Source organism: Hirundo rustica, chromosome 5 (assembly GCF_015227805.2).
Source record: "Hirundo rustica isolate bHirRus1 chromosome 5, bHirRus1.pri.v3, whole genome shotgun sequence".
In the NCBI taxonomy this organism is placed as follows: domain Eukaryota; kingdom Metazoa; phylum Chordata; class Aves; order Passeriformes; family Hirundinidae; genus Hirundo; species Hirundo rustica.
Window position 1 is genome coordinate 39,274,636 of NC_053454.1, and position 24,995 is coordinate 39,299,630.

Genomic DNA, 24,995 nt, shown 5'->3' on the forward strand with positions numbered 1-24,995 from the left:
GTTTTAGTTAAGTAAAAAAGCGCCCCCTCCCCAAGGAGAAAATGCTATAGGTTTTTAGCTATTTAGCTAGGAAACATGAAAATCATAGTCTGAAGAAACATTTCTAGGTCTGAGATTTTTGACACTTGTCTCAAGTCATACCATAGTCAGTGAAAAAAAGTAAGCTTTGTGATTTTAAACTTGGGGCCAGTTTGAAACTTTAGGCTTTGGTGAGCTTTGGGTTCCCAGGTGTTTTGATGTTGGTAAGGACTATACAATCACCACCAGTATCAAACCTCTTGGGGTAATCAGATCTAGTGAGCTTCACCTGTGAAATGCAGACCTTGCTCACACAAGCAGAGGGTAGGAGCTGGGGAAAAGGCTTTGAAGACCTCCAAAAAAAGAATATTGGATAGGTGCTTTGGCTATAGAGGAATAACCTGGATGTTCCACTTTAAAGTAAAACAGGTATGTGCTTCTTGTGGTCGTCTACTACTTGCTGGCTGCATTAGGAAAGGAATTAAACCTTCTTTGTTACCATAGGTTAGTGGGAAAATTGTGTTTTGCTGTGTTTGATGTGAAATGGGGCAGCAGTAGCCTGTCTTGCCTTTGCTTCAGCCTTCAGTGGGGCATTTGGGGGTGGCTCTGCAAATAAGTCTGGAGCTGTGCTGTGGTGCCATGGCAGCTGCCCACGGCATGTGAGATATAGGGAATTGCTTAGTTGGGGTGGATGTGAAGAGACTGCAGATGTTTTGGGGAGTTATTTTCTCCTGTACCCACAGTCCCTGTGCAGGGTAGGTGTGGGACTGTACACCTCCTTATGCCCTGAACTCCACCTTTGTCTAGGAGGGCTATGTGGGTAGACCCCTCCTCTTTTTTGGCAGCATCCATGGGTTACTGTAGCTTTTGGCTTTACCCCAAAGTAAGCACAAAAAAATGCTCCAGCATCCCAAGCAAATCTGCAGCATATGACTGGCCTGAAACCTCATCAGAAAAACATTGTTTTCTTTGTGCCAGTCCAGTCTGGGCCACTCTAAGTATGCTGCTGTCTTTTATGGCCAAGTCCTCATACCTGACCTTTGGGAAGAAATGTGCCTGGCAAAAAACAACAACAACAACAACCAAACAAAAAACCCCTTAAGGAGTGCTTTTGAACAAGGTGAAGGGTATTTTTACTTTGTGCTGCTAGTGGTGATTTAAGCACAGATTAAAGGGGTGGGAAAAAGCTCCTTGTAGTCTTTAAATAAAGATACACACTGGGAGGTTTAGTAGGAAAATTTTTGCAGATGGTGATGGGGAGAATGGCAGCCAAACCATTACAGAGAGCTGCAGGTTTCCTCCAGGCTACCAGCACATGCAAGCATGAGTATTTCAGCTGCTAAAATATATTGCCTTTAATTCTTCTTTTCTATGAAAGTTTTAACTGAATGGGAAAGAATTATGTTCCTGTATCTATGTGATCAAACATCCTCTTATCTGAGCTACATCTACACCCGAAGTGCTTATGGGACAGGTGACTAGGATGTGCTTTCAAACTGACTGCCAGCAAGTCTTTTGTGCTAGACATCCAAACACCACTGAAGTGACAAAATGTTCCAGACGAGTCGTAATTATGTGCACATGTGCTACAAAGGATGCTAATATCAGAGCAGTTCAATCTGTGAAATATGTTGGCATGTGAATGCTTAGCATCTTTCTGAGAGACTCGTTTCTATAATGCTGTGTGTTGTACCATAAAGTTTTCATGCACTGGAAAGTTTTTTTTTTTTTTTAAAAAAAACAACCCGAGAATTAATTGCTTGGCTTGAAATATAGTGGAATAACTCAAGAGAACTAGGCTTTTAAAAGTGACATAAATCAATGGGAGCCCTAACTTGGGATTTTCTGCAAGCAAGAAGCAATCAATGTGCTTGGAAGGGTTCTTTACAAAAAGCACCTTACTTCAAATTCCTGTAACAGCATCCATGGCAAAACTAGTGGTTTCTTAAATTTTCTTTTCTTATTCCTTATACCACACTCTTCACTGAAGGTCTATAGTGCGGGCATCCCCAGAAGGATTACCTGATGATTATTCTGTTTTATGGGTTGTGGAGGGCAAGTTTAAAGCAGCAAATGCTTATCTAATTAACAGTGGCTTTCAGGGGAAAAAAAAACTGCACTGGATTGTTTTGTGCTTGCCAGTCTGGCAGCGTAAGGCATGGTTTCATTTCACATGAGTTGCTGGCTGGGAGTATGGTACTGGAGGCTTCTGCAACCAGAGTGCAAGGACTCCCTGGTCCCTGCCAACAGAAATGCTAGTTTGCACTACTTCAGCAGAGTCTAGATAGGGCATCAGGTGGCTTGGGGCAAAACTTCCCCAAATGGCTGCTGAACATTAACTGGCCTTTGTGACACCTACTAGTTCTGTTCCCCAAGCTGTGCAGCAGACACTGGCTTTTCTGCTTAGAAGTGGGGTGGGTTGAGTGACCTGAGCATGTTTGCCCCAAAATGGTGCAGAGTGGTTGTCTCTCTTGTGTGTGTCACGTAAGGAATGTTGAGGAATACAGTGACTTCATGGAGTGGCTTATAGAAGGAAGTACTTTGGAATGTGTCTGGATACAATTCTTTGGCAGCTTGAACCTCTTCTTGCATCTTGATGTCTGCTTAAAGAAGTCTCCAGTGATTGAAGCCCCCAAAGATGCTCAGTTCTGTGACAAATCTCACAGAGTGGCTACAAATTTTTTTTTTCTCCCTGCTGTTCTTTCTAATCGCAGGATGATAGTTTTTATCCTGAGTTGTGCTTTTATCCTACAAGGCATTTTGATGTTGTAATGGGGAGCATTGTGTGTAAGCAAGGCTGGTAAAACCCCAGTTTATGAGCCTATGAACAGAGGGGCTAAATGCTTTTTCTAGAAAATGAAACCCTCCAGTTCCAGGATGCTTTTCCCCTCTTCCCTTGATTTGTAAGTGCAGGGAGCACTGGCAATCTAAGCACACATTCTCAGCTTTGAGCAGCGCAGGCAAATCCTATATGGACAAGATAAAATTAAATGTGTGCTGTCATGGCTGGACAGTAAGAACAGCACATGCAGCACATCATCCCTCCTGCGCTGCCTGATGAAGTCTGTGTGCAGTCATTACCGGTACCAGGGAGCTGGGCTGCTCAGCATTGCTGCAATTTGTAAATGGCTTCATTTAGATGTCACCAATGAACTAATTTATGGAAGCTGTAATTAGTGGTGATGGGACTGCAGGTGGAAAACAGTAAGTGGTGACATTACTTAGTGACTTCATGAGGGATTTTCAATGTCCAGCAGTCGGCTGCTGCAAGTAAGGGAAGAATGACAACAAATGAGGGAAAACAAAACAGCAACAACCAAAAAATAAAAAAGGGCAAGCAACACCAAAACACACAAACAAATGGAAATACATCTGGGAGGATGGATGCAAAATTAAAATCACCTGAGTGATGAATAACCAGGTTTTAGGTGGTTACTTTCCAAGCAGAGAGGCACGTTGCAGCCATATACATTCTGTCACAAATGTACTGAGTCAAATAACTTCCTAGTGATGCTATGTTTGTTATTTCCTTGAGGATGCTGGTTAATCTCTGGGAAAGTGGGCTCTGTGGGAAGGTGTGTGTCTCCTAATCTAAAGCATTGCAGTGTAAATGGCCTGTCCTGAGCACCTCTAATGAAAGAAGTTATGTGTGTGAAGCAGGGGACACAGATTAGCTTGACTTTAAAAGCAGGGTTTAAAATGATTGTTTGCTCCACCAGGAGATACCTACCCTCTCCTACCTGCAACTTTTGAGTGCTGTGTTTCCTTGCTGTATGATGCTCCCTGGGAGATTATAGGAAAATTCTCAAGTATAGTGAAAAATGAGGAGGAGAAAGTTAATTGCTGTGCTATCTGATCCTCACTGGGGGTGTATTTGTAAGGGACATAATTACTTGTATGTGGGTGCCAAGTTAGATCCCTGCAGAAGACATTGTGTTGTGGTTGTTGCACCATTCCTGTTAGAAGCTATTGGATCTAGTCCTTGCTTGTGCTGCAGCATAAGGAGGGGAAAAGAAACCCCGAAAACAAAGGGGAAGAAAATAGAGCAGAATTGCTCCCAGTGGGGAGTTTTTCAGTTTTCTAAGGTTGTGTAAAATGAGTTTCTGCCTTGTGAATTGAGTTTCCTGTGACCCCCATAGAAATGTGAAAGAAATAGCTCTGTGTAGTGAGATAAGCAAGCTGTGAGGGCATGAGAGGGAAGCTGCCCAAAGGCAGCATTCTGGGCTGCTGGTGTGACTTGTCTCCTTATGCCTGCTGCAAGAGCAATGTGGTGAGCATCAATTCTGTGCACACAGCAGCAGTGGGAAGAGGCAGTCTATAAAAAGTGATTCTGTAGTTGCTGTGGGTTTTTTTCTGTGCTCTCTTGTGCTAGTGGCCTCTAACAAACTCTTGCAATATCCACAGTGTGGGGATGCATGAGAGATTGAGCAAATGAACACTAATAATGTGCTCTTTGCACTTAGTGAAATAAAAGGAGTGCTTGAAGCAGAGTAAGACAAGTACCTTGAGGGGTTTGAGGCAGAGGTGGTTTTTCACATGAAGGCCACCCACCGTGAAATTTCCATCGCAAGTAGCTCTTGGCCACTTTCATAAGCTCCTTTCCCTGTGTGAAAGGAGGGAATTGCAACTCAAGTCTGGTGGGAAACTCACATGGGGCAGGCTGGAAGGAGGGAGGGAAGGAACCAAGCACAACAAGTGTTCTTTTATCTGGGAGAATGGAACTACCTCAGATACAGAAGGTTTACTTTCTGGAGGTGCTTTCTGCTCTTTGGGCCTGCATTGTTTGGCAGTGCTAGTGACTTTTGCTTTGCCAGCTGGAGCCAGTATCTCTCTAGTGCTTGCTCCATTCGTTACCCCACTAGCAAGGTGATGCATCTATGGATTGGGCCGCGTTACATTGTTCTTCTGGCACTGAGGGGATGAAAAAGCAAAATGCACACCTTGAGGTACTTTCATTGTGACTCCAAAGCTTGAGAAGCACATCTGTAGCCTCCCTACTGCTGAGCTTGGATGAAGGAAGGTGATTTCTAAGTTGGCTCTGCAGTCTCAAGCTTGATAATTTCCCCCTTTCTTGCATGCTAAATCAGCAATTTTTTGTCATGATGCTCCATTCCCTGGACTTGTGATTGATACTGAAATTGCTTTCCGGTTCAATTAAAGAACTACCTTTTAAGTAAAAATGGTAGGAAGAAAGAAATGAAATAACTGTATCAGTCTTTTCTTGTTAATTAGGGGAACTTTCTGAGCTACCACCAAAGTTTAAAATGCTGTGAATAAAGGAAACTCTATTTCTGCATATCTTTTGCCCTAACTGCAGACTGAAAATAATTGAATACTTTTTAATTAAATATTGAAATGCAGCTTTCTGATTCTTTAAATCGAATTTCATACTTATTTTTCCTATGCAAATATGAATTGTCACATTTTTGATGAGTTAAAAATTAGATCACCATTCATCTAAAATGCTACTCTACCACAAAAACTAAACCAAGAAAACACATTTTGCTTCATATTTTCCCTAGTAAAAGCATTTTTACTTGTGTTTTGTAGAAATAATTAAATAACTGTAACAGAAGTCCTTAATGAGTTGTTGTTAGTCCCTTTGATTCAAGGCTGAACATTGGGCTTTTAACACAGTGAGGTTACCCAGAATGGGAAAATCAGACTTAACAAGGAGTTGATACAATTTAATCATGTACTAACTAATAATGAGTCAGTGTTTGTGCAGCCTAGGCAGTCTGAGAACTGCAAATTCTTCCAAATGAAAAATGAAGCTGGACTCGGGGGTAGCCAGAAAATGGAGCAAAGCAGGATGTGCTGACCAAAGGAGCGATGCTGATATCTCAAAAACCCTTGTCGACAGAGGAAAGGGAGCAGTATTGGTGGTTTGCAACCTGGCATTGCCATGCCAGTGCCCTGTCAGAGAGTGAGAGAGAGCCCAGCACAGGCATAATCAGTTTAGTATTCCCCTTGGGTTGTTATAAACAAAATCAATATGTACTAATGACTGCAGCAATAAATTTCATCATGCTTCATGTGGTAACATTCTGCACTTACCCAGTTGTTGGTTTGACAGAGAGCAATAGAGTTTACCCTTTTAAAGTTGTAAATTACTATAAAAATGCTGAGCTTCATGATAAAATACATTCATGGATGATTTTAAGCTTAGAAAATATTGTAATACTTTCACTAAGCATACTATTAATATAAATAAATAGTATTTATTGCATGGTTTCCTAGCTGCAGCTGAGTGAAGAAACATGGCATGCATGTTTATCATGCCACTTGTGGTTTCATAATGTTTATCTAAAATTGATTCTCAAAGAAGCTCTCTGAGAAGCTTATTTTTTCCTCATATTTGTCCAAAGAAAAATCTTCCCTTAACAGATTTCTAGCAAGTAAAATCTTATTTTTTTAAAGTGCTGTTTAGTTTAGGAGATGCTTTTCTATTTAGACTTTTCTTCTTGCCTGCATTTTTTTTTTTTTCTTTGCTTGCTGGCAAATAAGCACTTGGAAGTTGGATTAAATGTTTCAGCCCCAAATGAAACATTGCGGATTTTTGCTCATAATATATTCCAAGCTTCAACACTCAATGCTTTTTTCTGAATACAAATAGAGCACTGAAATTACAGGAGTGTTCCACAATGCAGAAATACAGATTTACTTTTGTCTACAGGCCTGCTACCATATCTTTTTCTCTCTTAAAATTTGGAGCTTGTAGGGCAATGGAAAATCCAGGTGCTTTGAATTATACACTTAAATCAGTCCACCGGAGAAATCCTGAGTGTCAATTTTGGATAGCCCTCAACTGATATGCAGTCACCTTCAGGAGCTCCACTAACTGTACACTCCGTTGGCCCTTGAAAGCAACTGCTACACCACAGGCCTCGATAATGTTTTCAGAAAGGATCTAGATGAAGCACGTGAGAAACAAAAGATAACACTTCATTATTTAAGCGTCGTCATCTGGTTGCACTTGTATATCCAGACAGGACTCTGAGATGTGTGGTGCTATCTGCGCCATCCTCAGGGAGGGGCAGATCCATCTGAGTGAACAGGATTAGCTTCTGCATTAGTTTAGGAAGTTTTCCTAAAACTCACCCACTGCGCTCCTAACACAACTCTCTCTGAGTTGTCTGCATGTGAATGATCTGAATAGTCCAGGCTTCCTGTCTCTGAGGGCAAATGACATCTACTCCCCAAGTCTGCTTTTCCACGATGATTTCTCATTGATCTGGAAATAAAGCAAGCTGCCAGAAGCCACAGTCTGAGTGTGTTATAGCTGAGAATAAATCAAACCTGCCATAGTATTGGCAAAGATCAAGCCTGCCCTGCTGACTTAGATTCTGTGCAGTATGGTTGCACAGCATTTGGTCAAAGAAAGCTGTAATAAGTGCAGATTAATTCTTTGGCAGCTGCACCTCTGTGCAGGGAAGGGAGGAAGTCTGGACTTGCTGCTGGGCTTCACAGCCAGCTGTTGCTAGAGTTTGGCTCCACAAAGCCAGACCTGCGCTACCCAAACACAGCGGTTTGCTGTAGTAGAGGAATCCTTTCTGTGTTTCCTCCCAATACCTGGTAAAAAGAAATACCAGTCTACAGCTGCACTGCCGGTGTCCCACACTGACAGAACCTCTAAGGGCTCAGCAGTGAACCTTTTGGATTTGAACCTCTCCATCCTGGAGAAGAGCAGTCATCAGGCTGCAGCAGAGCAGAGCCAGCAGCATCACATATAAGGAAGGGGCCGCTCAATGCAGACTCTGCAGACTGCTGAAGTCTGACACCTGTGTTACAGTACATTGCTCTGAGTTTTTTCAAGTTAAACTCACTGATATATGCAGAAGGCCAAGCATGTAGACACAAAAAAAGTCTGTTTTGTCTTATAGTGTCCTGGGTCTGAAATAATTAATAACTTGGGTGATATACCACAATCCAATGTCCCAGAAGAGTGGCAGTTCATCAGTACCACTCATCTTGCCCCCCTTCTCCTCCTTATTTCTTTTGGGTGCTCTACACAGGGTATGGCTTGAGAGATGCTGCTATCCCTGATCTATTTCCAGTGCTACCTAGTGGAATTCTAGGAAGATTGTAGGGCTTGCCCCATGAGTTCATTGCTGTATTGGACAGAGGTGGCAGATGTACATTCTCCAGGATGATCTCTGTATTTTTCACGTTCCCGCTTTTCTTTTGTAAAGTTACAATTATTGCAGTTGAAAGAGCTATGTATCTGTACAGAGGGAAAAAATGTTGAAAACATTGCTGTCCTGAAAGGACATATTACAGTGACCCTGCACCATACACTTAATGACAAATCCCTCCAGTGCTGCAGCTTCTGAGATTGGGAACATACAGGCAGAAAGGGTGCAATGAGTGTAACTGTATAAACATGAGATTTACATAAATCCAGGCTCTGCTCTAACCCTTTCTCCTTGTCTGGGGCTGCACTGCAGTGATGGACTTTCTTCTTTGTATTGGTCTGGGGTACCAGGGCAGAAAGGTGTTGGGGGTGCCTGTCCTTGCCATAGTTTCCCATGCCATCCTTTTCTGGGGGCATGAGCTCAGCCTCAAAGAAGGGAGGCAAATGAGCAGCATGAGTGCAGTTGCCTTTTTCTTAGAGGGCAAAGGCTGCTTCTTCCCAAAATACATACCCTGCTTTCATCACTGTACTCCTAAGCCCTGAGTGGCAAATGCTGTAAGGTGCTATTAATGATAGATGAATCTTCTTTGAGGTAGGGCTGGATGTCTGTCATTTCTCTTTTTGGGGGATGGAGGCATTGTCTGTCCTGTGATTTACACCAGACAATGTGCGCTGACATCTCAGCACTGCCCTTCAGCTGAGCTTTGCTGTTCCACACACAAACAGATCAGATGCAGCAAGATGCATATTTTTACTTTTTGCAGCTCTGTGGGCAAGCTGTCCATTTTCCATGTGACCTGAGGCTCAGGCAGATGAAGGGAGTCAAATACTGCCCAGTGTGGTGGCAGAGAAGCACCCTTTGCCTGAGCACAGCAGCTGTCTGGGTCAGACTGGTGCAGTCAGGGTTCTTGGATGGGCCATGAAGCTCCTCACCTTCTGCAGGTCTGCAGCTGAGGGATTTCCTAAGCCACAGCATAGCTGTCCTTCCTAACTTGAGAAAGGTTTTTCAGTTCATTAATTTCTCAGATTCCCAGAAAGGTTTTGGCAGTTATAGTATCCCATGGCTCAGCTGCACAGCTCAACCATACATCTTGTGAAAAAGTATCTCTTTTGGTCTGCTCTTGAGCTTAATGGGTTTTTTTTATTTCATTTGATAACCTTGAGGTTTTGCATCAGAAAATTATGAGCAGTCATTCCCTACACTCTGCCATGCTGTTTGTGACTTTTATAGGCTTTTACCATATTATATTTTCCATGCTGGAGTCCTATTCTTTTTACGTCCCTCTCTGCATAAAAGAAATTTCATTCCCTTAACTCCTTTTGCTTCCCTTCTTTATACCATGTCCAGATCTACTGTAATTTTTTGGCAGGTGAGGTGGGTTCTACTTGCAGTGTTCAAGGCACCCTGGGTTTATATGGTATTACCAGGATGTCTCCTGTTTCATTCTCTGGCACTGTCAAACTGGGAGGACTGTGGGATTAAATAAAATGGTGCTGCAGGGTGTTAATGAGCTGGCCCCAATCCCAGGCTGTTACTTTCAGTGTCCTCTGCTGCAAGGTATGTTTTCTTGTATCAGAGTCCTGCTATTTTGGAATACCCAACTGTGGGGCAGACCTGCCTGGGAGCTCAGCAGATTTCCTGGCATCATGTTTTGGAATGAGCAAAAAAAGGTTTCTCTACTTTTCACATGTAAAATTAGGATGAGCAGTGATTTCCTGCTATGCCAGGGGATTGAGTGGAGAAAAGAGCTGCTGTAAGTGCATAAAACAGAAACATGATCTGTCCTGCCACTTTGTCCCTGCTGTCAGGGCCTGAGCAGTATTTCCCTGGGAGGCAGGGAGCAGCTTGCATCTTTGCTCTTGCCCTCTACCTCCCAAACTCACCACCCAGCAGCTGCAGCAATTCCAAGCCAAATTGCCATCTTCCACCCTGCTTCTTCAGCTAAAAATGTCCTTTGCTGTGCAGTGTCAGCCCTGCTATATTTCATGTTGAAAAGCTACATTGGGAAGGGACGGGACGGGATCAGACAGCACATTACATTTCTAGTTTGTCAACTGTCTCAACGCTGTCTACAAAAATTAGTGTTATATCATAACTTGTCTGTGTAGCATGACATACCACAAAACAATAAATTGCATTTGAGTTAGGACATGAAGCTGCTATCAATGCCTATGTTAATTTTCCATGCTTTATTAAAAACATAATAACAATGCATGCTATTTATACAGGATGTATTCAGAGATTTATCTCCCTGGTTGCATATTGAGTTAGAACAGTAACATTAGAGACACACAGTAGAAATGCTAATACATTAATCTATCTTAGAGCCAGGATTATATCGCAAAAGGAATTACTTTTGTGATCTCTTCATAGATCCATTTTCAGGGCTATCCTTCACCAGCTCATTGACAATCACAGTCACCTACACAGATTTGTGTTTGTTTCACTTTTCTTGTTATTCTCTTTGCTATAAACAATGGGACACTGGAAATTTGAATGCTTAACAGAATCTGGGAAAATAGCTTGTTCTACTGATTTAATCCTTACTTTTGGGAGTTACTCAGCCAATAGTCCATGTTTCTTCCTCCTCTGTTACAATAATCCTGATGGCGACATCATAGGGCATTGCAAAGGCCACATTCCCCTGCTATGGCTGTCATTCACGGAATACATATGATAGAACAAAAACTTTTTGAACAGAGGTTGGAGTAATTGGCCTCTCATATTTGAATAGTTACATTATCTGCGATCTCAAAAAAGAAACTGAACTTCTTTTAAGGAGTGATGTTGTGAAATGACTTAGAGGAACTTCTGCTCTGTGCCTTTTGGGCTGGTTGTAAATAGGCTGCAGTGTAAGCACCTTAACACTGCCTCTTGTCTGTTATGTTGCTAGAAAATCAGGAGATGGTTCCCACTGTGCTACTCTTGATGTAGGGAGTAACATATTGACAAAGTGCTTTGGAGTGTGCTGCATGAGCCCTACTTCTGGGTTGCGGTTTTTGCACCGTAACCTAGGACTGCAAGTGAAATTTGGTTCTTTGATGAAAAACAGTGAGAGAAATCACCACGTGTTTTCCCCCTCCAGAGAACACAGCGTTCTCCGAAAATTAGTCTGAGATCAGGGAAATCTCTACAGCTGCTATTTGGTTACCATATGGGTAAAAAATTTTGTTTACTCTTCTTCCAAGACAGACTCAAATTGCTCATTTCCATCACTGAAGCACCAGTCCTCAGAAAATTGGCTTTTCTTTAGTACTGGCTGAAATCTGTGAAAGTGGCCTTCTCTTTGGTTCTACTTTGCCCCTGGGGAGATCTGAGCACGTGGACTGGACTGAGAGACAGAAAAATCTCCTAGGCTTTCCTGCATATATATTTACAGCCTTTCCTGTCATTTTCTGGATGCCTTAGCTGTCCTGAATATAAAAATGTTGAGACAATGACTGTTCTTCCTGATGTTTACCCACTGCTGATAGCAGTGGTGCTCAGCTGCTTTCCACTGAGCCCCCCATAGCAAAATTAATATGATTTTAAATGAGAACTTCTCTCTCTCTCTCTCTTTTTTTTTTTTTTTCCCCTACTTTACACAATTAAATGCTGGCAGTGTGAAAGAATCTGATAGAAGCAGGAGATGAATGATTTGACTTTGAAGCTCTGTGGCATTTTTTTGATTCAGTAATTTCAATGCAGTTTTGAATGTTAAGAGAAATGTATGATTTGATTAGACATCAGTAGTATTTTTCTTTCTCTATTTATTTTCCAGACTAACCTAATTAAACCAGAGTAATAGTATGGAATATTTCAGAATCTCCTCTTCAAAACAGAAATATTTACTAAGAAAATGTTCTTGATCATCTTGTGTATTCTGTCCTAAGTCACTTAATATTTCAGGCATATTTCACCTGCAAAAACTTTTGCTTTCAGTGAAATACAGTAGGAATGTAAAAATTTACTAAGTAATTAGCAAATACTGTGTGTGCTGGAAAGATTAGTATGTGCCGTAGATGTAAAGACAGTTGAAGCTCATCTTTTCTTTTAAGAAAGAGAATTACTTAAAAGGATTAATCCTCATTTGACATTCTTGAGATGCAAATGTATATGTTAGACATGATTCTAGTTAGATTCATGTGTGGGTGGGCTGGCCCTGGCTGGTTGCCAGATGCCAAACAAAGCTGCTCTATCACTCCTCTTGTCAGCTGGACAGGGACGAGAAAATATGTTGAAAAGTTCCTGGGTTGAGGTAAGATTGAGGAAGAGATGGCTCAGCAATTACCATCATGAGCAAAACAGGCTTGATGTGGGGAAAATTGATTAAATTTATAACCAATCAAATCAAAGTAGGATGCAGAGAAATAAAAATTAAACCTTAAAACACCTTCCTCCCACCCATCCCGTCTTCCCGGCCTCAATTTCACTCCTGGTTTTCTCTAGCTTCTCCTGCTCTGGCATGAGGGAACAGGAATGAAGTCTGTGATCAGATCATTACATGTTGTGATTCTAAAACAGCCTTCTAAAAAAACCTGAACAAATATTCTAACAGTTCACAAATTCCTGCAATTTTTCAGTCCTTCAGAGATGCCTGTCTCATTTCCATAGTAGTGCTGTTTAGGTGTTACAGAATAACACCGCACAGAGCAAGTCATGTTTTCACTGGTGCTGCTCTTACTCCTGGGTCTTGATGAAGCCGGTCCCTGCACCACTGACTGTGTCTGCTCTGCAAATGCACAGCCTTCTTTCTGGTGATGCTGTTGGGTGAGTTCAGGTACTCTGTTTGGTCAGTCAAGTGAGACATGTTTGTTGCTTGCACAGGGGCAGGCTGGAACTGAAGGATGGAAAAGCAGCTGCTGGTGCTGTCTTGTACAGTTTTGAGCTCCATTTACCTGAGCTCTTTGAGCTTGCAGTGCCCACAGAGGCTTTCAGCAAGGCTTGGGACTCAACTGTGTTGCAATTTCTTTTATGGTGTTATGGAGGAGTGGCAGTAGATGGGTACCAGCAGCACATGAAGAGATGGAGAAAAGGATATGAAGCCTTCAGAGTGCTTTCCCCAGGTAGTGGACCTCAATGAGGAAGGGTACACATCATTGCAGTTACTTCAGCAGTGCTGTGGTGTTATTTATCTAAGTGTTTGACATTGCAGGAGACTTCAAACTGAGAGCTGACTCCCTGTGGTCCTATGATTTTTAGATTTTGCTCTCTGCCTCAAGCTGATCCTTTGGAAAAGTTATAGGTTAAAATTATTCAACCCTTTCTAGAATCATGGCTGAGGAAAAAAGGAAGTCTATTTTCTTCCCCTTTGCTGGACCCAAATACATTATGGGAATTTTCATTTAAAAAAAGTAAATTCAGGGAGAAGCTTTGTCCTCTGTGTCTGTCATTTCATCTCTTCTTAGCCAGACAAGACAGCCTTAAGGTGAGAGTAAAAATTTCTCATAATCATTACCAGGTTTTCTTTTCATGTTATGCAGTGCCAGTCTCTGTACAAGAATTTTGGGCTCAGGGCTTGCATGAGAGGAGCTGAAAATGAGCACCTAGAAATGTGAAAGGGCCCTTCTGCATTAAATATCCTTAGTACAGCAAGGAGCAGTGGGCAGAGGTGTGTTTTTGAAGTGGGACAGCTTGGGGTAAGCACGTGGAGTAAGCCACGTTCTTCTCCCCACATATCGGTGTTTTGGGACCCAGTCACTGTTGTTTGACATCACTCGTGCTCATCTCCAAACTCTGTCACGTGTTTCTGAGCAGCAGCCACTCTTTAGGTGCCTTCTCCAGCCACACTAAGCGGTGGAGCTGCAGCTGGCCGTACATGCAAAGCCACCTGAGGCAAGCCTAGTACATTGTGACTGCAACGGCTCTTGGGCTTCCTCATGGGTTAATTCACGGCTTCACGTGTTTGTCTCTGTATTGACACAACTTGCAAGGCAGATGACTGCAGCTGACCTGCCAGCTTGAACGTGCAGGAGGCGGTGAGGCTGCATCCTGCCATCATCACAGCCTGGGACCGCACAAGCGCGCTGCCCAAGCTGCGCCTTGGGGTAGTCAGATGAGATGATGTCTGTAAGCCAAGCAGCACATGTTGATGATCCTTGGGGGATTTTCCCACTGTGATTTCTCTCTTTGTCTTGAAAAAAACATGGCTTCAGTCACATATGTCTCTAAGTGTTCAAGAATGATCAGAACATTCTTTTGGAAGACTTGTCAACCATGTATCTCCATAAATTACTGCTTGTCATCACTCATCTCTTCTGGCTAAACATCTCAGATTTTTCAAAGGTACATGCTTGACTAAAATCGGTTTGCACTTTAAATGGTCCTTATTTTAACTTAAATATCATCAGGCTGAGGTAGATTTCTTTAGTGTGCATGAAATAGTGATCAAGCTGTCAAGTAGCTCATCCCAGACACCCCAAAGAGATGGTGCTTCTGGCTGAGGGTTTATCTCACCTGTGTTGGTTCAAGTTAGTGTTTTATTTCTTTTGTGTCAGAGAAATTTGTTGATCAAAAATGCTGATTCATCTTTGTCTTTGTTTTTCCTCATGCTTCAGATGACTTCTCGTTCAATGCAAAGGGAATTTTTAGTTTAGCTGGAGAGAACCAGGGAAAATTACGGATTGATTTATCCCTGCATTGGACAGTACTGGTAGAATAAGGCTGAGTTTTCAGTGCTAACCCATTATTTTTGGATGACTGAATCAGCACATTAAGAGAGGCCTGATCCTTATCATAGGTCCCCCTAAACTTCGGAATTAGCATTCATATTTGAGGATGCTATAATTGCTAATCCGTGTATTGATCAGGAATCTGCTTCTGAAATTGGGTGTCAGCCAGACAATTTTTGTTACTTTGAGCAGATGAAAGATGCTGAAAATGTTGCTTGTAGACTGCGGGCCCTGTTAGTATTGGTGAATAAGTTAAATTGTAACACAGTTTAGAGAGAAATCTTTTGGATTTTTGCTTAACCAGAAGTAGATTGATCTCCTTTAAAGTTTTATATTTTTATTTATACCTCTTCAGGCAACAAAGGCCGAAGTGCAATGCCACGTAGTCTAAGGAAGCAAGAATGAGGCAGGGCAAGGAAGCAAGCAAATTGATTGACTCTGCTGTCTCTCCGTGTGATCTTCTGAAATGTTGTCTGTTTGAACCTTTGGATTGTGTAAGAGCATAAAAGCCTCAGGCTCAGAGTTTATTTAGGATGGGTTTCTGATACAGGCATAAGCAACCTGCAGATCACACAAATCAAGTACATGTATTTCTGAAGAGACTTAGGATGAGTCTAAATAATGTACGCAAGATGTGTGATTAAATCTGAAGACAAGATTGGTAAAACTTAGGTCTACAGTGGTATATCTGTGACAGCAATTAGAGGACTGTGTACTTGGCAGCCACAAGATAAATGGATAGTTTACCATACTTAAGGGACCTATGAGAATAATGTTTATTTTTTGAGGTTTCAGCAGTGCCTGATGCTCATCAGTAGGAAAACCTCATTGTTAAAATGAGGACACTGTTTGAGGCTACTTGTTCTGACCTTTTGAGTTGGCATGAATAAAAGCCAGGTTAATGAAATGTGTTGCTCTTGTAGCAAGTTAGGAAAAAAACCCCCTTGTCTGCTGCTCAGAAAGACAGTAAATGCCACAGATATTTATGCAGAGCTTTGGTGTAGCTCCATGGTCACGTGAGCTCTCTGTACGTAAGATACTGGGGAAAAGAAGTCACTGCTTGGATCTAGTGGAGCAAACAGCTCCTGATGTCTCAAGGTGACAGATAAAATTGTCATAATGATTGCGACTTGCTTGACACAATCTGTTTAGCATTCTTGCCCTTATTGCTCACCAGTTTCAAATCCACAATCCTGAAGAGCAATCAGGAAAACTGCATTTGACATGGCTTGTGGAAGAAAGGCATAAATCCCCCAGCACCAAGCACTTATGTGTGTGTTATGCTGACCACCAAGCACCCATTCACTGAGGAGCACCCAGAAAAATTGGCTGCCAATGAAAATCCTGGAGCTGGGACTGAACTGATAGGGCTGTTGGGTCCCTGTTTGTGTTTTCTGCGCTCATGCCTGTGTAACATAACAAACTCTTCCAAGCAGTAATTTTTGAGCTCAAAATATTAACGTAAAGTGGGTATAAAATTGGCTAGGGACTTCAGTGTCAGCACTTAACAAAGGAAACTATTTCTTGCTAAGAATGGCTGTTGTTTGTTGTATTACTTGCTCTGTGGTAGTGCTGAGGTGTTGGCTCTGCAGCTGTGCGAGCAGCTGGATGTCGTTGTGGAAGGCAGCGGGAGGTGCCTCCCTCAGAGCTCGCAGGCTGTGTCTGCGAGGCAGCGGGGTGCTGGGCAGCCCGTGTCTCGGTGTTGTGCCAATTGTGTGCAAACCATGGCCAGCGAGCCATTTATCACTGCTGTGCAAGCCAAAGTCTTCGCTGTTGCTGCAAGCACCGCCTGCTGCTATGGGACTTGGGGGAGGTTGCCTTGCTGCTACACCTCTTTGCTCCTCCTGTTGCTTGTAGGGATAAAATCCCTTTGGAGGAGCTAGAACTCCCAGCAGGGAGCAGGACAGCTAGGATGCAACACCGGCTGTCTTCAGGGTGACGTATTGGGATCCAGCTTTTAGTCCATAGCAAGAACTCCCTGTGCTTTAGGACGGGGTGGTTTCTGGATGGGAACTGGAATTGAAAAGATCTTCCTTGTCAGGCTCTCCAGCCCAGAAACTAAAACTGGCTTTGTCGTTAATAGATATACTGCTGTATGGGGTGGAAGGAAAATTATAGGGGAATTTCATACTTTGCTTGTGCTTCCCCACATCCCTCCTAAACACTGGGAACAGAAATGCTGTGGCAAGGCCCATTTTAAAAGCAAATCTGGTTGTTTCCTTTTTAGTCTCACTTTCCCTGGAGTAAAGTAAGATACATTTCTTTGGCTCAATGGTATTGTCCTGGGGCACCACTCCTGGCCTGCAGCTGCTGTCCAAAAAAGAAAGTTCCTCCATAGTTCCATTCTTGTCTCTGTTGGTCCCCACAGGAAAGTTTTGGCTCCACCACAGCATCTTGAATGACACTGGGTGCCCAGGCAGTGGCACAGAATCTATCCTTGTGTCTCTCTCCAGACTTAGCTGCTTGGAAGGATTGCGGAATGAATGAAAGCCTGTAGATAAAATTTCATAGTGGGTGACTTCTTTTCAGGGCCATTAGTGAGACTGAAAAATCAGACTTTATGATATAAAGCAATCTTTCACCTGAACTCAGGACAGCTACTCTAGTTCCACAATATGTTATTTAAAGCCTGTTTTATAATAGAATTTGGTATTGCAGTATGTATAATTTATAATATATTAAAATCCATTTCATAATATATTTTAATCTCTGATGATGAATAGCTGGGACAGTCTTGCAAGTTCTGTAATATCACTATGGCAACATCCTTTAAAAAAAGAAAAGTAGGACAATTGAGAGATACCAAGGACTGGTCAAGAAAAGAATAATGACACTTGTCAATTTGCATTTTTTCCTATAGTTTATTTTCTTCTTGGAAATGGCATCTATTCTGATTTTTTTTTGCATGTGTTTTCAGGAAATCTCTTGCAATGTTTCTGAAGTCTTGCATTTCCTTTAACCTTTGAGGGCTCAACTCTGCAAAGATTTGTTTTCTGTCTCAGTGCTAAATGACTTAGCCCATCTATGAAGAAGAGCAGAGCTCAGCAGCTATTGGTGGACTGGAAATATATCTTCCATCGGATTTCCAATGTTTCTCAAAAATCAAAATAGTACTTTGAGTCTAACCTAACATGCTTAATTTAGAAAAATGGGAGTTGTCTTCTGTACTAAATGGAAAAAAATCAGGGTGCTTGCTTTGAAGGCTTACATTTTAACTAAACCTCTAAATAGCAATTATTCTTTTCCTGAACAGTACTCAGCAAAGCATTCATTAGCAAAGCAAGAAGAAATCTCAATTTGCCTGCCTTTCCAAGCAGCAGTGGTGCATCTCTAAAAATGTCACTGCAGTGTCTCAAGTGATAGGGATCAAAAAGCCTGGAGATCTGTGGACAACTATTTGTTTATCAGGTGACACAGGGCTCATTCATGGAAGTCTGATTTTTGTCATTTACTCTAAATCAGGCAGTCTCTTCCTGAAGAGCAGACTTTTGAAAGTCCCACATCTGAGGGCCCAAACACCAGCAGTGCACTGCATAGCCTTTTGAGATGTTTCTGTTGCTGGGTGTTATTCTTAGTCTCATGCTTTCAAGCATGGGAAAGATACTTTTTGAGGATGAAAGTTTATTGCTATAGTGGTTTGTTTTCTGAGTGGCTCTCCTGTCAAATGCTCCAGGCATGAGCTCCCTGTCCATGGGGAACACATTAGTGGGAATTGAGCAATGTAGGAAGTCCCGTTCCCTTTGCATTTCCTACTTGGTTTTCTTAAATACCTCAGGCTGCTGCTATTTCAATCAATTCAACAAATAATTCTACTCCCTCCATCCTTTGTGATTCTCAGCACTGGTTTTCTTCAGCCTCCAAACTCTTCTTTTCCGGGTCTACCCCTTGCCATCAAAGGTTTTAAAACTCCCTTGCCCTTCTCCACTTTTTACAGAACACTCTGACTTGTCCTTCCCCTTCGTGACCTGAAGTTTCTCCAGCGCTTTTCTGCACCCAGCCATATTTTGAACTGGTGGCAGGTCATGCAAACCAAAGGCAGGTATTTAACAGCCCTAGTTATGTCAGCTGATATGAGGCTGAAGGTAAGAATACACCTAAAATGTCTGGGGACATCTGGGCCTTCATTTTTTCCCCTGTTCACCCCAAAGCAGAACACAGATGTTGACCTTTACCTTACTAATCCACCTGCTTACTCAGGCTTTTGCTCGAGGGGTGACAGCAAGTGAATTTCTGCCTATAGGGCAAATTCCAGGATGTATCCGTTACTGTGCCATTGACATTTGCCAGCTGATTCTTATGTTTTCAGAGTAATTTTGTTCATGTGCCCAGGGAAATTAGCAGTGAACTGTTACTGCAGTTTAAAAAGCATTTCTGGAATAAATTTCCTTTTAACTTTTCCTGTTTAAATCATTGCTTGCATAAAGCTACTGATTAGAGAAGAGCTGGAATCCTCATGAGAAATAGGAATAGTGAACTTGATGAGTTTTTACTCTGACTCTTTCTTATTGGTTCCGCAGTTACAGAAAGGCTTTTGCCATGGGCACCTCATCCGTGGCATGGATTGCAATCTACAAATAATGCTAGGATTTAATTTTTACATTATCACTGCTCTTGCAACATACCTTGTAAGTGTGCAGATCAAGTCCTCTAACTAGATAGCTAAACAGTGAAGGAAAAACTTCTATAATGATGAGAGTGGTGGCATAAAGATACAGCTTTACATTAGGTCTGGTGTTCACACTGCAGCTCTTGTCTGTTACCTAGAAGAAAATACAACTTATACAAATCATGAGAGTGTATGAAAATGGACACATTGAGTTTCTTAGCAAATAAGATGATAAGGCAGGAATCTTTCTGATTTGGATAACGCTGTTAGGGCTGATGGGCTTTCTTGGGGTTTCCTCTCTTCTAACACATATTGCATTTGAGAATGAAAACCAGGTGAGAGCAGTATCACATAAACCTATTTTCCTGTTCTTTATGGAAGATGAGTACTTTCTTATCCCAGAACCACTGGGCCCATTCATAACTGAAACCTTTAAAGTTTATGAACTGTGAAATTAGGTGGCTAATAGACAAGTGAATCATTAGGCTGGATGCATTCAGAGACCTCCTTGTTCCTGTTTCTTGTATCTCCCTGTAGACAAACACATTTACTTCAGAATAGAAGAAAAACAACATCAAAAACTACTCATGACACTGAGGGTCCTGCCTAATTGCAGGAGAATGGGATTTTTGCCAGGGCACAGTGAATGCCTACTGTGTCTGTCAATTTATTTTCTCAGGGTATCACGCCTTGTGCCACACTGGATCATTCACAGGCATGTAGGATTTTTTTTTACTGGCTTCTTGGTTTGATTGTTTTTTAGTTTTGGTGGGGGTTTTGTTTGCTTTTTTTTGGGGGGGGGAGGTTGGTTGTTGGGGTTTTTTTGAGGGGGTGGTTTTGGGTTTTTGTTTTTGGTTTTTTTTTTTTTAGGTGGTGGGGAAATTTGTTTGTTTCTTTGAGTGTTTCGTTTGCTTTGGGGGGTTGGGTTTTTTTTGCAATATGTAGGTGAAAACCTTTGTAGCCTCTGTCTGCTGGAGATCTTTTTATGTCTTTTGTTATACCAGTCTCTCCTGTGCGAAGAGGTCTAAACAAGTAAAGAGACAGGAGCAGATCAGGTACTTCTGCCACAGGAGTATTCTGATAATAAAATCCTCCCAGCTGTTTGGAGAAGCTCCAGCATTCCCTGTGAGTAAGAAATGTATGACACAGTTCCAGGAACAAAACTCAAACCAACCCAATCAATAGCATTTCATTTGTTTACTGCAGTGAAATCTCCACAAGTGATTTTGGAGTGGAGAGGGGACTTTACACTGGAGTTTTGCACATGTCCTGGCTTTTAGATTTTACATAGAATGTGATTCAGGAGCACTGAAGTGGTCCTCATCTTTATCAGAACTCCCCTCCAACTTAGTTTCACCAGTTATTTATTGTGACATGTGGAATAAGAGTTGTAGCCAGGCTGTATATGTTAGTTAATTAAAAGGAACATCTGCTTAATATAATGCATTATGTAAATGGTATTTCCTTTGTATACCAGGCTGCATGAAATAATCTATTGGCTACTGACCCAGCTTCCTGCATGCCTATCAGATAACCCACAAAAAACATAAGATCTGAGATCATGCTTGTCCCTCCAGGAAACATGTAGAATAAATACTGTAAGCTTACACAAAAGCCGGTGAGTCCAAAAGAGAAGAAGGGGATCTACATATTCCCGAAGTACAAACTTAAGTGGTAACAGATGAATCCAGAATGTGATTATAAACCCCAGAGCTGATTCGTAAACTTCTCAGGCTGCAATCTCTAGAGTCTGAGGGCAAAACTGTCTGCAATAGGCTTGTTCTCATGTCTCTATAGCAGGAATAAGTTCAGTTCCTTTTATACTTTGGGAATATGGATGAAGATACTGATGTTGTTGAGTGTTCTGAATGCTTAATAGCAGTGAAATCAAAATAACACTGTTGAAAGGTGAAACCATTAATGAATTAGATAATTTTTTCTGGTTTCATGCAGGTAGAGCAGTCTCATTCAACCTGCCACATTTTGTAGGCCTTGTTTGCATAAGAAGTATTTCAGTACTTGGTGGGTGGTGTTTGTTTTGTGGTTGTTTGTTTGGGGGGTTTTTTTGTTTGTTTTTTGTTTGTTTGTTTTTTTACAGATCTAAATTACATGTGGGACTTTGCATGAGGAAGAGATGGACCTACTGTCAGTAGTCCAGGGGGTTTTTGGCTGTTGATTTGCCTGTTCCTTGCTGGAAGTTTTTGCCAGAGGTCTTGTGTTGTTGGGTAAATGTTAGGGGCAGGAGGGGTGTTGGGTGCTTTCTGTTCTGCATTGGTACTTTGGTGCACAGGTTGCAAGCTGAGTAGAGGATGGTCTGCAGGGCTCTGGAACTTCAGTACTTGACTCATGTTGGTTATAAGTTGAAACATTGGTGGACCTCACTATACTGATTCCTAACCCACCTTCATCATGTCCCTTCCCAGGTTTTCCCTTTGCTTTAGCTGCCAAAATGGAGATGTGCTAGAGCTAGACATAGCTAGAGGCAAGCCATGCTGACATTGTGAGAGCTTTTGGAATGCATAAGAGAGGTCAAGACTACAGAGGAGTTTATTTGCAAGCCTCTCTGTCTAAATGGCTGATATAATTATTTTCTGTGTTTATCCCACTTTATTCAACACACAGCTCAGAAGAGAAGCCAAGCCATTTTAGATGGCTTTGTTGCCTCAGACATGGGAGCACAGGATGTTACCTCAGTAGGCTGGGCTGTGTTTGCTGTTCTGATGCTGGAAACACCATCTTTGTTCTCAGGACACAACATTTCCAACTGCCTGACTTTGGGATTCCACTTTAATCCTATGTGCTAATGTGCTGGTTTACTGTATTAATGCAGATTAGCTGAAAATAACTTGGCACATCAGGATTTTCTGTTCTCCTTACACTTCATAATCTCTTTGCTTTGGGTGATGCTTATTACATACTGAAATAATGGATTTAGTGCTTTCACGACCTCTGTGACATGTTCTTTTTGTGATTCCACTCAGAGCTGCTCTTGCTTAGCAAACCCTCCAGCCAGAAATCAGTCCAACAAAGTTACCCTGGGCACTCTGGCAGTCATTTTGAGGACTCTCTTGGGTTGAGTCCCACTGCAGATCTGCAAACAAAACAGGCATTTGAACTTATTAATTCTGGCTTATTAATTTCTTTCATTGCAGCTGCAATCAAGCAAGAGCCTAGTTCAGCCCTCTCACTGGGTTCCTTCTCATCTACCTTGTTTAGGATGCGGCATAAGATGTTTGGAGGCTCACCGGGCAAGGTTGATAGAGAGCCTTCTTGGCTGAAAGATCATTTAAGACTACCTTAGAGGGGCTGTCAGGGGGATTCTATAAGCAGAGAACATATGGGGAAGATGGCCTGTATTTATTTTTGTTGCTAACAGACTGCTTCTACTGCATCCATATGTGTTCATATTGAGCTTTGTGTATCTCAGTAATCTCTGTAATCTTCTGGCCAGATGTTTGATGGTATTGGGAGGCTGGAGGTGTTAAAACTTCAGAAGTCTACACAGACTCCACTTGCTTAAATGCTATGTGTTAACAGATTTCTGGGGCCTTTCTTATGGTCACCATCTGCACTCTTTCCAGCTCTTTGAGTCTGCTAATGCTGCTGCTTGCTCCCATCTTTTGTTTTCCTTCCCTTGACTCCCTCCTTTCTGTATCTTCCCAAGGATGTGTTTCTCACAGCCTCCATTATCTTTTCCCCTTCTGCAGAGGGGATCTGAAGTTTCTCACAGCCACAACAGACACTTTTGTTATTTTTGGCAGTTTTGACTGCCTTATGTTTTGGGTGGCAGAACCTCTGTGGGAGCCTTGAGTCCTGGTTTAGGGCAAATTTGGGAGGAAACCTCCAAACACGGTCCCTCTGGGAAGCAAACCCAAATGGCCCCTCCCCCAGTTGGTCCAGGAAAAAAAAAGAAATCTCCTTAGAGAAAAATAGAAAAAAACTATTTCTTTAACAAAGTGCCCACAAGCACAAAAAATTAATAATATGAAACAATAAAATCTCGTGTTGCTCTGAGGTGAGATGGTAAACTCAGAAAGTCCTTGTAGGTGTAGCTCAGTCTCTTATCAGCCCCTCTGGGAACTGGAAAATGCCGTCCTGTGCCCCAGTGGGCTGCTGCTGTGAGATCCCAGTGCTCTTCTCTGGGTTTTTTAATCCAGGACAGGTATAAACAGTCCCAAGAAAAAGGGGGAAAAAAACAGTCCAGGGAACTTCTCTGCTTTAGCTAGCTAAAACTGACTAAAAGCAAAGGAGATCTGTCCCACAGTCTGTCTGTGCTGCAGACAGCACAGTCCGGGAGCCAGAATGTGGAGGAGTGAGGGCAGTTTCTGAAAACAAACTGGGTACTACTTCTTCCCTCTCTTCACTCTTGGAACCAGTCTTAGAGGTGCTGAACTTAATATACAGGACAAACAGAACAGAGATTGGGGATATAAGCAACATAAAGTCACCCTAGGGCACCTTGCTGGGCAGTTGGGGACGGTAAGCGTTGCTGCTGTGCCCTGTGGTGTGCCTGGCTGGTGTCCAGGCCCCTTTTCCCTAAAGAGCTGCTGCTTGTGCTGGTTTAACTCGGAGCAATTCTCTCAGCTCTTTGCAAAAATTCCAGTCTTTCAGAATGGAAGCTGGACATGTGTTTTTAATACAGAGCAGGAACAAAGAGGAAGTAGTCAGCCTTACTAAGGGCAATTAATTTTGCTGCTGACAGTGAGCCCATGCTCCCTATTCTAACTTTCTCTTCTTTGAAGGTGACTTTTACAAATGGATGGAGATTGTCAAAGCCTGTAGCTTCAGGTACTATGCCACCTTTAATATTGAAGTGAAATGAGTCTCCACCATCTGTCATTGCCAGGAAAATGACAACATTACCATTGCTTCTGTCTTCATAGAATTAAAACATGACATCAGAGGCCATCTACGTTTTCTCTCTGATTTTTGTGTGAGGATTTTCCCCTCCTTTTTCAGTTTGCTCCTGTTTGGAATATAGTGAGGGCTACTGTCTTCCATGTGATTTTTTATCAGGGAACAGTGCTCTTCAGCAGACTCATTAAAATAATGCATGGCCTCAGATGATTAATTATCTCTGAAACTTTCTTGCTGTCCAGCAGAAGGGAAGCTTTCTTACATGGGGTATGGAAAAGAGGCGTAGTCTTATAATGATACTCCTTCTATGATAGCCTTTAAGACATCTGACAGAAAAATAGTATGTTCATACCATCAAACCCAGATAAAATTATTTGTGTCATTTAGGTTTGTGGCATGATCAGTTTGACAATTGTGAGTGGATGGATTTTGGATTGGGAGGACAACAATAATTTATCAGGTGGATGGGAGTTGCAGTGGAGTTTGGGAGGCACGTTTTAAAGGTGAATGAGAGAATTAGAATGACATCTCTTCTGGAGACCATCAAGATTGAGGGGGAAAGAACTTAGGTTCACCAAGCCCTCTAAGCTGTCAAAGAATTGCATGTCCTGTTTAATCCATCTCTTTTGATGACAGGTTGCATATGGAGAACTGATTGCAATGTGCTTCCTTTGTCCAGATTCTCATTCCTTAAAAGCTAGCTTCAAACAGTATTTGTAATAGCAAAGA

At 42.1% G+C, this 24,995-nt stretch overlaps 1 long non-coding RNA gene across 4 annotated transcripts in view; it reads left to right on the forward strand.

Annotated features, from left to right (window-relative positions):
* Positions 1-307: 307 nt before the first annotated feature.
* The window catches only part of LOC120752957 (uncharacterized), a 90,375-nt gene continuing 65,687 nt past the window's right edge, over positions 308-24,995 (forward strand). For 2 of the 4 annotated variants that reach the window (XR_005700896.2, XR_005700895.2), the window contains exon 1: positions 308-447. This is a non-coding gene — a long non-coding RNA (uncharacterized LOC120752957). The remainder of the gene's footprint in view (positions 448-24,995) is intronic. The other 2 variants (XR_005700894.1, XR_009207863.1) reach the window with 1 other exon arrangement.